At 40.4% G+C, this 10,424-nt stretch overlaps 1 protein-coding gene across 2 annotated transcripts in view; it reads right to left on the bottom strand.

Moving 5' to 3' along the window:
• The window catches only part of JCAD (junctional cadherin 5 associated), a 130,337-nt gene that overhangs the window by 101,562 nt on the left and 18,351 nt on the right, over window positions 1–10,424 (bottom strand). Inside the window, exon 1 of one of the 2 annotated variants that reach the window (XM_019654402.1) lies at window positions 8,907–9,030. The exons of the other annotated variant lie outside the window; for it this stretch is intronic. The gene's annotated coding sequence lies outside the window, so the exon portion shown is untranslated. Of the gene's footprint in view, window positions 1–8,906; window positions 9,031–10,424 lie in introns of those variants that run through there. 2 annotated transcript variants of the gene reach the window in all.

The following is a 10,424-nucleotide window of genomic DNA, read 5'->3' as shown; positions in this document are numbered from 1 at the left end:
TGTGTGAGTGTGTGAGAGAATGTGAGTGCAGGGAGGGCATGAGTGTGTGTGTGTGTGTGTGTGTGTGTGTGTGTGTGTGTGTTCTCCTCACTTCCAAAACAAAGCAAAAAGGCAAAGATCCAGCCTCAGTTTGGACCAGTTGGAGATCCTCCTCCTTAGTGTATTGGCAAATGCAAAGGCCGCCTTTGGACTTGGAGGAGAATGATTTACGGCACACAGGATCAACAGCAAAAACTAGAGCTGCTGAAATGGCCCACAGTCCTTTACAACCAGCACTTCCCAGATGCCAAAGGGGTTTCACTCCACTTTTGGAAAACCTCAGCAGTGCTCCTGTTAAGCAGGGCTATAACTCAGTTTTATATGGAGTCTTTCATCTCAAAGGAGTTTGAGGTGCGTTTACACCAATATATAAATTATCTTGTGCACAGCCACGGCGGGGATGACATACAGCACCTGGCTAGCAGCAGCTGGCCAGGAAGTGGCCAGTCAGTTGGGAGCCGCAGTCAGGCAGCAGAACTGTGGCTAGGAGGCACCCTGCATGAAGGATGCAGGAAGGATGAATGAGACCCACCCTTCTAAGGTCTGTCCTTTCCTTCCCGGAGCTATAAGGCACTCTCAGATCCACACTTTCTTTTCTGAGTCCCCTCATGCCTTCCATCAGTGATTTCTACCCCACTCAGTCCTGCCTGCACACACAATCTCATAGTGGACCTCAAAATTGCCAACTAAGAGTAAACAGTGACTGCATTTTCAAATTTGATCCTGTAGACCAGGGGAAACAATAGCANCAGCTCAGTTCTATTATTCACAGGTTACCTGGGATAATAAGAGTTAACATTGATTGAATGTGCTAAAAGCTTTGCATACATTAGCTCACTTAATTGTCATACCGTTTCTAAGGGCTAGGAGCTTTTCATGTTTTGACTTCACAGATCAGGGAACTGAAGCTTAGAGAAGTTACGTGCTAGAAAGAATCAGATTGGAGAAGCAACCAGGTCAGTTTTATTCCTAAATCCACCCTCTTACCTGTAGTGCTTTATTGCCCTGGATTGCTAGCTCTGGTTGGCAATGATTTTGTTATGAGAGTACACAGGGGAGAGGTGAAAGTCATTTTTAGGCACCCCTATTATGGCTGGTACTGAAAAGAATAATAAGACAAAAGCTGAGTTTGGTTGTGCTTGTCACCAGCCCTGCATTGTGAGTGAAATTTAACCCCTGAGGGGCTCCTCCTGCCAATTTTCTGGCCCAATTAACTCCTTACCTTCCTTTTGTATGTGCTGAAATAATACAACTTCAATATTGATTTAAGAAAATTAAGAATCAGTAGCGTAAGGCTATTGTAAAATAACCTACAAATATGTAATACTTCTCAAAGCCTAAAGCCAGTGGGGTAGTTGCTCTATTTTATCATCAGTCATTGTGAATTACTTTGGCATTAATTGACATTACTGCTTTTGCTAAATACAAAAGATCAAAGGGTGATTTTACAATTTATGTGCAAGAAAATTGAATGGTTATTTTACATCGTATATCCTGCAATGTTCAGATCCGGTATCAACCTAACTATGCTAACCTTTCTAATCACTTGTTTCCCAGTGGCAACATCTAGGAAGAGACACACCACTCCCTTCAGGACAAAACATCCTGTGACACTAAGACTCCAACCAGTACTTCAGTTCCAACACAATTCCAGGACAACAGAATCATTATTATAGACGATGCTTTAAACATCATCTATCATTTTGAAGAGATGTTTTACAACAAGGATGAGTGCATGATGAAAAGGCAAGTGCACCCTTAGGATTTTGTCACCACAAAACCTACAGTAGCATGAAAGGTTAATGTGAATGAACACAGTGGGCTGTAGATCTTGAGCCTGAATTCTTGTAAGGTGCCCCTGCTGAAGTCTAGTTATTATCCCCCTGGCTGGCCATGCTAAGGAGATGGCTATCAGCTTAAATGCAGGGAGACCACAGCTGTGTACAGGAGCTCCATGTACCTGTCCTCACAGCACCTGGTGGCTGTGCACTTCTCTTCTGTGATCATTTTTCATCCCCATAGCAGTCCTGACTCTTTATTAAGACTGGAGAATAAAGACAGGGTATTGTGACTCCCTTCTCAATGATTGAGATTCTCAATGAGCTTACACAAATATTTGTTAGATGAATAATTATATGAATTAATTAATGATTGAATGAAATCAGAATACATATCATCCAATGAACTCTGTCCTGAAGCTTCATGATTTCAGAGNTTCCCTCTATCTAGAAGGATTCTTCCACCCAACTCCCATCCCTCTCCCACTCCAGATCCCAGTTCAAATGCTAGTCCTTGGAAAGTCTGCTTACACCCCCACCTCTCCCTACCCCATCCAGGCCTGGCTCCTTTGTTATTCACTCTTTCATCTGAACTCCCTCACCCAGAACACCTACTTGAACATAGAAATTCATAAGTGAGATTATCTGATTTATTCATTTGTAAACTCTAAAAAAGCAGGGATTATACTTGGCCTGATTCATTCACCTTTGTATCCCCAGAAGCTGGTTGATGCTAAATAAATGCTAAATGAGAGAATGGGTGGTTTGTTTCTAAGATTTTCAGTATGACAAGTAACTTCCAATTCCTAACATTTTCACATCTTCTCATAAAGTCTCGTTAGCCTCAGAGATGACTCATCTCCTCTTTAAGTGCCATCCCAAAGTTCTACTGTCCAATAACTCTTTGTCCTGAAATCTTCAACCTTAACATTCCACCCACTTCTCCCTTTTGCTCTACTTACTACATTCGCCCCCAAAACTTCCTGTTTCCTTTAAACCGTTGGATCTCATGTTGACAAGCTGAATTGCATCTGTGGTTCTTTCCTTAACGATGCAATTTTCTTGATTTTTTTTAGTTTACCCTCCACCCAGTCTTTTTCTATTATTTCCTCTGTAGACTTTCTCTAAATTTTTTATCTATTTATTATTCATTCCATTTAAAAAAGTGTTAAAATGTGTGGGAAATTAAATTTACGCTTATTCCTAACTCTTCTTACCCCCCTACCTTTGACACACGAAACAACATTACAAAAGAGAGTTCTCAGTTAATTATTTCCAAAACCTTCAGGGGATTCCCAACTTCCCATTTTCCATCTCATTCCATTTTTTTTCTAAACAAACCATGGGTAAAAACTCCCATTAGTCCAATCCCCTCTTCCCTAAGCCTCATCAAGTTGTTATGCCTGAGGCTTCATTCACTTTTTGAGAATGAGCTTTCTTCACTAGTAAATGACTCCCCCTTTCTAATAGATCTTATTTAGTTTGGGTCTAATAGACCAAAATTCTTGAATATAAATTACAATTCTCTTTAGCAAATATTTATTGAGCACCTACTATGTGCCAGATACTGTGCTAGGGAAACAACAGTGAATAAGATGAAAAAAATTCCTGTCCTCATGGAGATTACATTTTATGGNAGCCTGCCTACAAGAGGGGGAGGGTTGTAGGACCTAGTCCCGGAGCAGTTGCAGGATTACATTTTTAAAATGTGTATATGGGATTTAGCACAGTGCCTAGCACATAAAAAGTTGGCTAGCTGGCAGGTAGTAAGAGTCTCATTAGTAGTAAAAATAGCAATCACATCAATTAACTAAGAGGTTGGGATTAGAAATAGCCCCATGGAAAATTTTTCTTCAGAAATTCGGAGCAGGGAGAAAGGTTTCTCCCTTCTTCTCCCATAAACTTATTTAATTCCTGGCTCTACGTAACTCCTGTGCTCTCTTTTTAGCCCAAGCTGCAAGCAGACTCAATTAGTCCCGGTGCATATAGTTTTCTTCTGCCTCATTCCTCACCCTCTTTATATCTTGCTTCTTCTCTTGGGTCTTATAAATTGTTTGATATCAAATCTCTTTTGGAAGGTGGACTATAAATGAGTTGATTACAAAATAAGTCTGGTAGTTATTGTACACAGCTCAGATGATTGAGTGGGCATGTCCCTTGTTCTCTATTATATTGTGAATTTACACAGTGAGTGTTTAATCCATATACTGAATATAATATTTAGTATGTGCCATTAATTTAGTTACTGCTCAATAAATGATTACTACCAATAATATAAAGATTAAACTTAACAAGGAGTTAAGTTCTATATTTCTTATTCATGCTATTCCCTGATTACACATTTATAGTTCATTGGTAAAGACGCCGTGTGTGTGTGTGTGTGTGTGTGTGTGTGTGTGTGTGTGTGTGGTGTGTTGGTGTGTTTCTTCTCTTGGGTATGCTCTACCTATCTTACAATTAGTACAGTTCATATCATACTATCACCCAGTCATTCACTTATTCATTTGGCAGGTATTTACAGAGTACCTGCTATAGACCAAGCTCTGTATTATGATGAATTCCCCATGAAGTTTTCAAGTTCTCTGTGGTCAAGCCTTCCTCCAAAGCATGAGGGTGGTTAGTGCCCAGGCCATTCATTTGAACTTGATATCTGCTGTGTGGTTTTGTACATTGCTTTTTTATGAATGGTGTTCTGTATCTCCCATTAGAGTATGGGCCTCTCTAAAGCAAAGACCTTTTCTTATTAAGCTTTGAAGCCCCAGTATCTACCTAGTACATGGCCCTACACATATCAGATTCTCAGTAAATTGTTTTATTAACATTGATATGTTGTTCTGGTAATTCAAAATAAAATAAGTAGATAATACATGAGAAATATAATTTGATGCCTCTGATTCAGAAAAAAATTGTCATGTCAACATATTAAAGCACACCTAAGGCCAAGATTAGAGGCTTATTGGACAATCTAAACCACAGACTAGTAGGGCTGTATGCAAGTGTCTGAGCAAAACTGGCTGCACGAGTCTAAAGGTTGAAACCTGCAGTTTAGGCTATGCATGAATAAATAAGTGGACACCCAGCCCAACACCACATTTAAATAGACACAGCCTAGAAAAGTATGATGGAGGTGGTAATAATAGGGGTTGGGGTTGCATCTTCTGAGAATGGACAAGCATGTCATGAACAAAACCATTACTAAGCACTAAGCTGAATAGAATTTATCTTGTGTGTTGGCCAAGGAAGGGCCATCTTTCAAAATAGGAGGAATGGAAAATGATAGTCGCCAAGTAAAACCTTGTTTATCTTGATGCAAAACTGATTAACTGGTAAGAGCAGTGGTGTTTAGTTTGGAGCTGGATGTGATGCAGGATATGAAAATAAGTAAATACGGAAATATCTCCAGGGAACGGAAAGCTAGTACTTGACCGTTCATCAGCCTTATCGCCTATGATTTTTTTTTCTTTCTTTTTTTAAAGCATTCTTTGTTCTCACCTCCAGAGATTTTGATTCAGCAGATCTTTTTGAAAAGTTCCCAGGTGATTCTGGGAGTTGGCTGAGTTTGGGGTTCACTGGTCCAGACCTCGCTCTTCTGCACTAAGGGGTGAACCAGGGGTTGGGGACTAAGGATTGGAAAAGAAGTGGTTCACCTTCAGAGATAAGTTCTTAGGAAAACAAAACTTGCACATACTCGTATGAACAAGGAAGAAACAATGACAGTGAGAAAGGAAGGTTTAGGATGGATTTAAATGCTACATAGATGTCCTTAGACTAGAGAAGGGGCAGGACATCCCCAGCAAGAAAATAGCATTAGCAAAGCCATAGAAATGAGAGTAAGCAAGGAGCGGGGAGCAGGGCCAGCTGGTGGGGGTCAGGGGTCACATACTGGAGTAGATGGAAATAAGGCTGACTTATGGGTGTTTAACAAGTGGCTGTATAATTCTCAGTGAAGAATGCTACTCGCAGACAGTGACCCAGTGGAAAGTATGACTTGAACCAATAATTCCCAACCAAGTTGGAGTTATAAGACACTGTAATTGTTNGTCCAATGGCCAGTGAGAGGCTGCCTCATTTGGGAAAAGCATAATGATAATACCAACTTGGGCTAGTGAAGTGATGCCCTCCACAACTAGACTAAAGAACAAAAGGATAGCGGCTTCTCTGTTCCCCTTCTCCGGTTCCCTGGTGCTGTTCCTCTCTCCCAAGCCCCCAGTGGAATCTTTAAAAAATAATAATAAATAATAATCTCTAAAGATCAGACTTAAAAAGGAACACCATATTCTGACTCTGAGTCTCCAATTTTATTATTCCTTCATCAGAGGAACTCTTTAATCCAGGCACCCTCTGTCCCTGCCTAGCCACACTGCCCCAGTGTGCCTAACTTCATCCCCGAGAAATTACCAGTGGCTGTGTCCAACTGGTCTCTCAAATAGGAGCCTTGGAAGTACCCTCAAGGCCCCCTCCAGGTCACCCCCAAGTGCACTTTGTCTTTGAAATGTTCTCTGGTTCTCCCCAGACAGAATTAGTTGCTCCCTCCTCTAGGCTCTCACAATATTTTGTTCATTCTTCTCTTGTAGTTATCTTCCAATTATCACGATGTTTGCCTTTCTTACTAGACTATGGGTTTCCTGAGAGTAAGAACAATATCTTATTCAACTTTTTATCCCCAAAACTTAATACAGTGAAAGGCATACAAGGGGACACTCCATTAATGGTTATTACAAAAATAACTCAGTCAGTCTTATTCCACTAGAACATAATCTCAAAGGAAATGAATGAAAGGATTGTCTGATATTCTCTGAAGACTGGGCTTGCTTGAAATAGTCTTCCTAATGGATGACGCTGACTCTGTCCTTTTAACTTTTGCCCCTGAGAGGGCTGACTTTTATTAATACACATTCTTTGTTAGTTGGTCATGTAATTTTGAATTTATAGAAGAAGAGCCCGTTACAGAAATGTATACCAACAGCAGTTAGAAAAAGACAATCTCTGTAAAAATGAGAGCTGCCAGAAGACTTAGAAGGGTTGGCACTGGTTACAAAAGGCTGAGTGTTCCCTAAGTTCCCTTATTCTCTAAGGTTTGGTAATATACTCTTTTCTCTGGTGTGACCCCATCAGAAGACAAAACTGTCATATGGCCAAGGGACACAGATTTGCCCCCATTAGGACTGGAGCACAAAAGAAACCAGTCCTCTCACATGACAAATGGCATTGGCATTGTAACATTTCGGCAGCAGTGCCACACCACACTCTCATTTTTATCCTTTGCAGTGGTCACAAATGTGGCAAGATCTGATAACATTCTGCAGTGAAAAAAAGTTCGTAATATGGTGTTCTGGACATTCATCACATCACACGCATGACCACTCAACAGTGTGTGAACAGTCTTCCTTTAGTGAACGTGGACTTCCCACAGTGAGTCCTTGTCTTAGTCTGCTCAGGTGGCCATACAAAATACCATAGATTGGGTAGCTAAACAGAAGAATGTATTTTCCTGGTTGGGTCCTAATTGACATAGTATGGAGATACCAATTTTGCTTCAGGTCAGAGAACCACCCAATGCCCATGGNAACACACTGGCCGCTTCCACCCTGTCCATCACCCACGCAACTCTTCCTTCTGGCCATTTGGATGCCAAACAATGCTTCACATCCCAGCCCAGAGACAACTTCTTCTGGGGTGCATTTTCTAGTGCCTGCAGAGCATGAGCACTGGCCCCAGACTGGGGGTTTGAGCATTGAGTCTACCACTCATCAGCCGCATGACACTGGACACTTACCCCCTTTCTAAGCTGCTATTTCCTCATATGGAAAATGAGTGTTGTTGAGAGAATAAAATGAGATGATTGCAAAGTGCTTAGTTTAGTATCTGATGTAGAGTGAACTACATGGTAGTCGTATTATTATTTCAACTTTTCCCACAATCTGAAGTTTAAAATTCAGCCCTTCATTTTGTACTATCTGATAATATTTGGTAATTATTGCATGAATGTAGGTAGGAGTCAAAATACACAATAAACACCAATGAAGACATTTATATTCTTTGAGACAGCCTTCCCCCAACTCTAGTGACTATTCTAATACAGAGCATCTAGAATGCACTTGAATAAATGTTTGTTTGACTGACCAATGATTGATTTATTCATTGATTTGGCTCTATCATCAAACAAGAATGAAATTTTCTTCAAATTAAACTTTAAAGGAAAATAATGATCTTTTGGGGGATGAGAGAGAGACAGACAGAAAGAATTGGTAAACACACACCTGGTCCCACCAGGTGACATATATTGAAGATTTCATAGGCATGAATGTTTCAAAAAAAAAATTGCCCTATCAAAGAAAGCCCTGGAGGAATGGTGGTGTTTCAGGGGGGGGGAAAAAAAAGGCTCACTTTGCAAATAAACTGTTGTTTTATTTCGAGAGGCCATAGTTAAGGGTGTTCAAAGAAAATGTGAATACATTTTACAAATAGATGTAAGACAAATCTTTAATGTTCTATTACTAGAGAAAGGCGTGCCTTTAAAAATATGATACACTTCAAAAATATTTAGAAGTGGGATATAGATGATGATAATGGATAGATAGATGATAGATAGATAGATAGATGATAGATAGATAGATAGATAGATAGATAGATAGATAGAGTGGTACCCAACTACTTAAAGAGAAAGGAGCAAGGAAAAGAGAACCAGTTTAGTTTTATTAGCATTAGATATGATGCCAAGATAGGACCGGGAACCGCTCCTGTGTGAGCTGGTCATGTGACCACCCTCCCAGCAGCTGCTTCAGAGAGTAAAGATTATAAGACCAACCAGACAGCTTTTTCCAACCTTTATGACCTGTACACACCCAAATGCAGTTGGATTGCTCTATTGTGGCACATCTATTCCTCAGACACCCAGAGAATTGCACTGCAGTTTTCTCTCCACGAGACTCATGTTTCATCACTTTATTCCTCTTTCAGAGAAACAGATACAAGCCCTGTTCAACAGGAAAAAGCTAGAAAGCAGCTGGCTTCTTCCAGTGCTGACTGACATGATTTTCTTCATCATTTTTTCAAAAAGAACCATGAAAAAGGAAAGAAAACATTTACCTGACGAGATCCCTGATTTCTTCATGAGCGTCTAGAAGGGAATATTTAAGAAGCAACTCGGATGCATCTTCTGATAGCTCCTTAAATCCAAAGTCTGCCTCCAAAAGCAGCTCTGAGTTTGAGCTCTGAATGGAGGCTGTGTGTTATTTTAAACACAAGGTTTCTAGTCAGTAGGGAGGAGAGATGGAAATGAGGTACGCTGGCAAGCAGAAGCGCCCATCCACCTCAAGTGCAATGAGCTCACAGACATGCTGTACGAGTTCAGGGACGTTTGAAGAACCCTCAAACCAACTTTTCCTAAACTAGAGGTTAAAGAACTGTGGAAAATTCCAAAGGAGTAAGATAAGACACTTATGGTNTTATCCAATCATTTGCTCAAGAGATATTTATAGGTTGTCTACTATGGGCAACATATTAATACAAGCAAAGTGTTACAAAGAAGAACAGTAAACCAGCAACATTCTGACTTCAAAAGCAGGGCTGAAATAATGAGCCACTTCATTATATGTGGCTTTTGCCTGGGGAATGGCCAGGCAGGCCAGAGGGCAATTTGGTACACTACCCTCAGACCACTCTTGGTGACTCACCTCCCACCTAGTCAACTTCCCATGGCTCTAGATGGCAGAGCCCTGGTGGTTCTTTTACCACCAAATGTAAAAGTACGTGATAAGGATAGAAAGGCCCATAACTCAGATTCACAGACTTAGAGTTGAAAGGAACATCATATGTCATATGTCTATTTCACAGATGAGGGAATATATACAATCATGCATCACATAACGACTTTTGAGTCAATGGTGCACCACATATATGACGGTGGTCCCATAAGGTTATAAGAGAGCTGGAAAATCCTATGGCCTAGTGACATCAAAGCCATCATAATGTCATAACACAATGCATGTCTCCCGTGTTTGTGGTGATGCTGGCATAAACAAATCTACTGTGCTGCCGATTGTATAGAAGTACAGCACAGACAATTATCTACAGCACCTAATACTTGATAGTGTAATAGACAACTATGTTACTGGTTTGTGTATTTACCATACTACACTTTTTATTGTTATTTTAGAGTGTGCTCTTTCTACTTATAAAAAGTTTGCTGTAAACCAGTATGCCGTGTTACGACTCTAGCAGTCTCATAGTCTTGTGTTTACTGAGTCTCTTGATCGCATCCTTTTCTCTTGTGCTTGATTTAATCTCGTGTTGTTTTGTACAGTAACATGCTGTACAGACCATAGGAACAATAGGAGCAGTCGGCTGTACCATAGAGCTTAGGTGTACAGTAAGCTACACCATCTGGGTGTGTGTATGTGCACTCTGTGATGTTCGCACAACAACACAATTACCTAACTATGCATTTCTTAGAATGTAGCCTCATCGTTAAGCGGCACATGATGGTATATACATATTATACACACATGTATATATGCACACATATACATACGTCTACATAGACACGCATATATTTATGTAAATATCCTGTTCTTTCGATCCCAAACAAGCCTTTCTCTATTGTTA

Source organism: Hipposideros armiger, unplaced genomic scaffold (assembly GCF_001890085.2).
Source record: "Hipposideros armiger isolate ML-2016 unplaced genomic scaffold, ASM189008v1 scaffold_221, whole genome shotgun sequence".
Taxonomy (NCBI): Eukaryota; Metazoa; Chordata; class Mammalia; order Chiroptera; family Hipposideridae; genus Hipposideros; species Hipposideros armiger.
The sequence above is the reverse complement of the archived record's forward strand: the minus strand, read 5'-3'. Positions and strand labels throughout refer to the sequence as shown.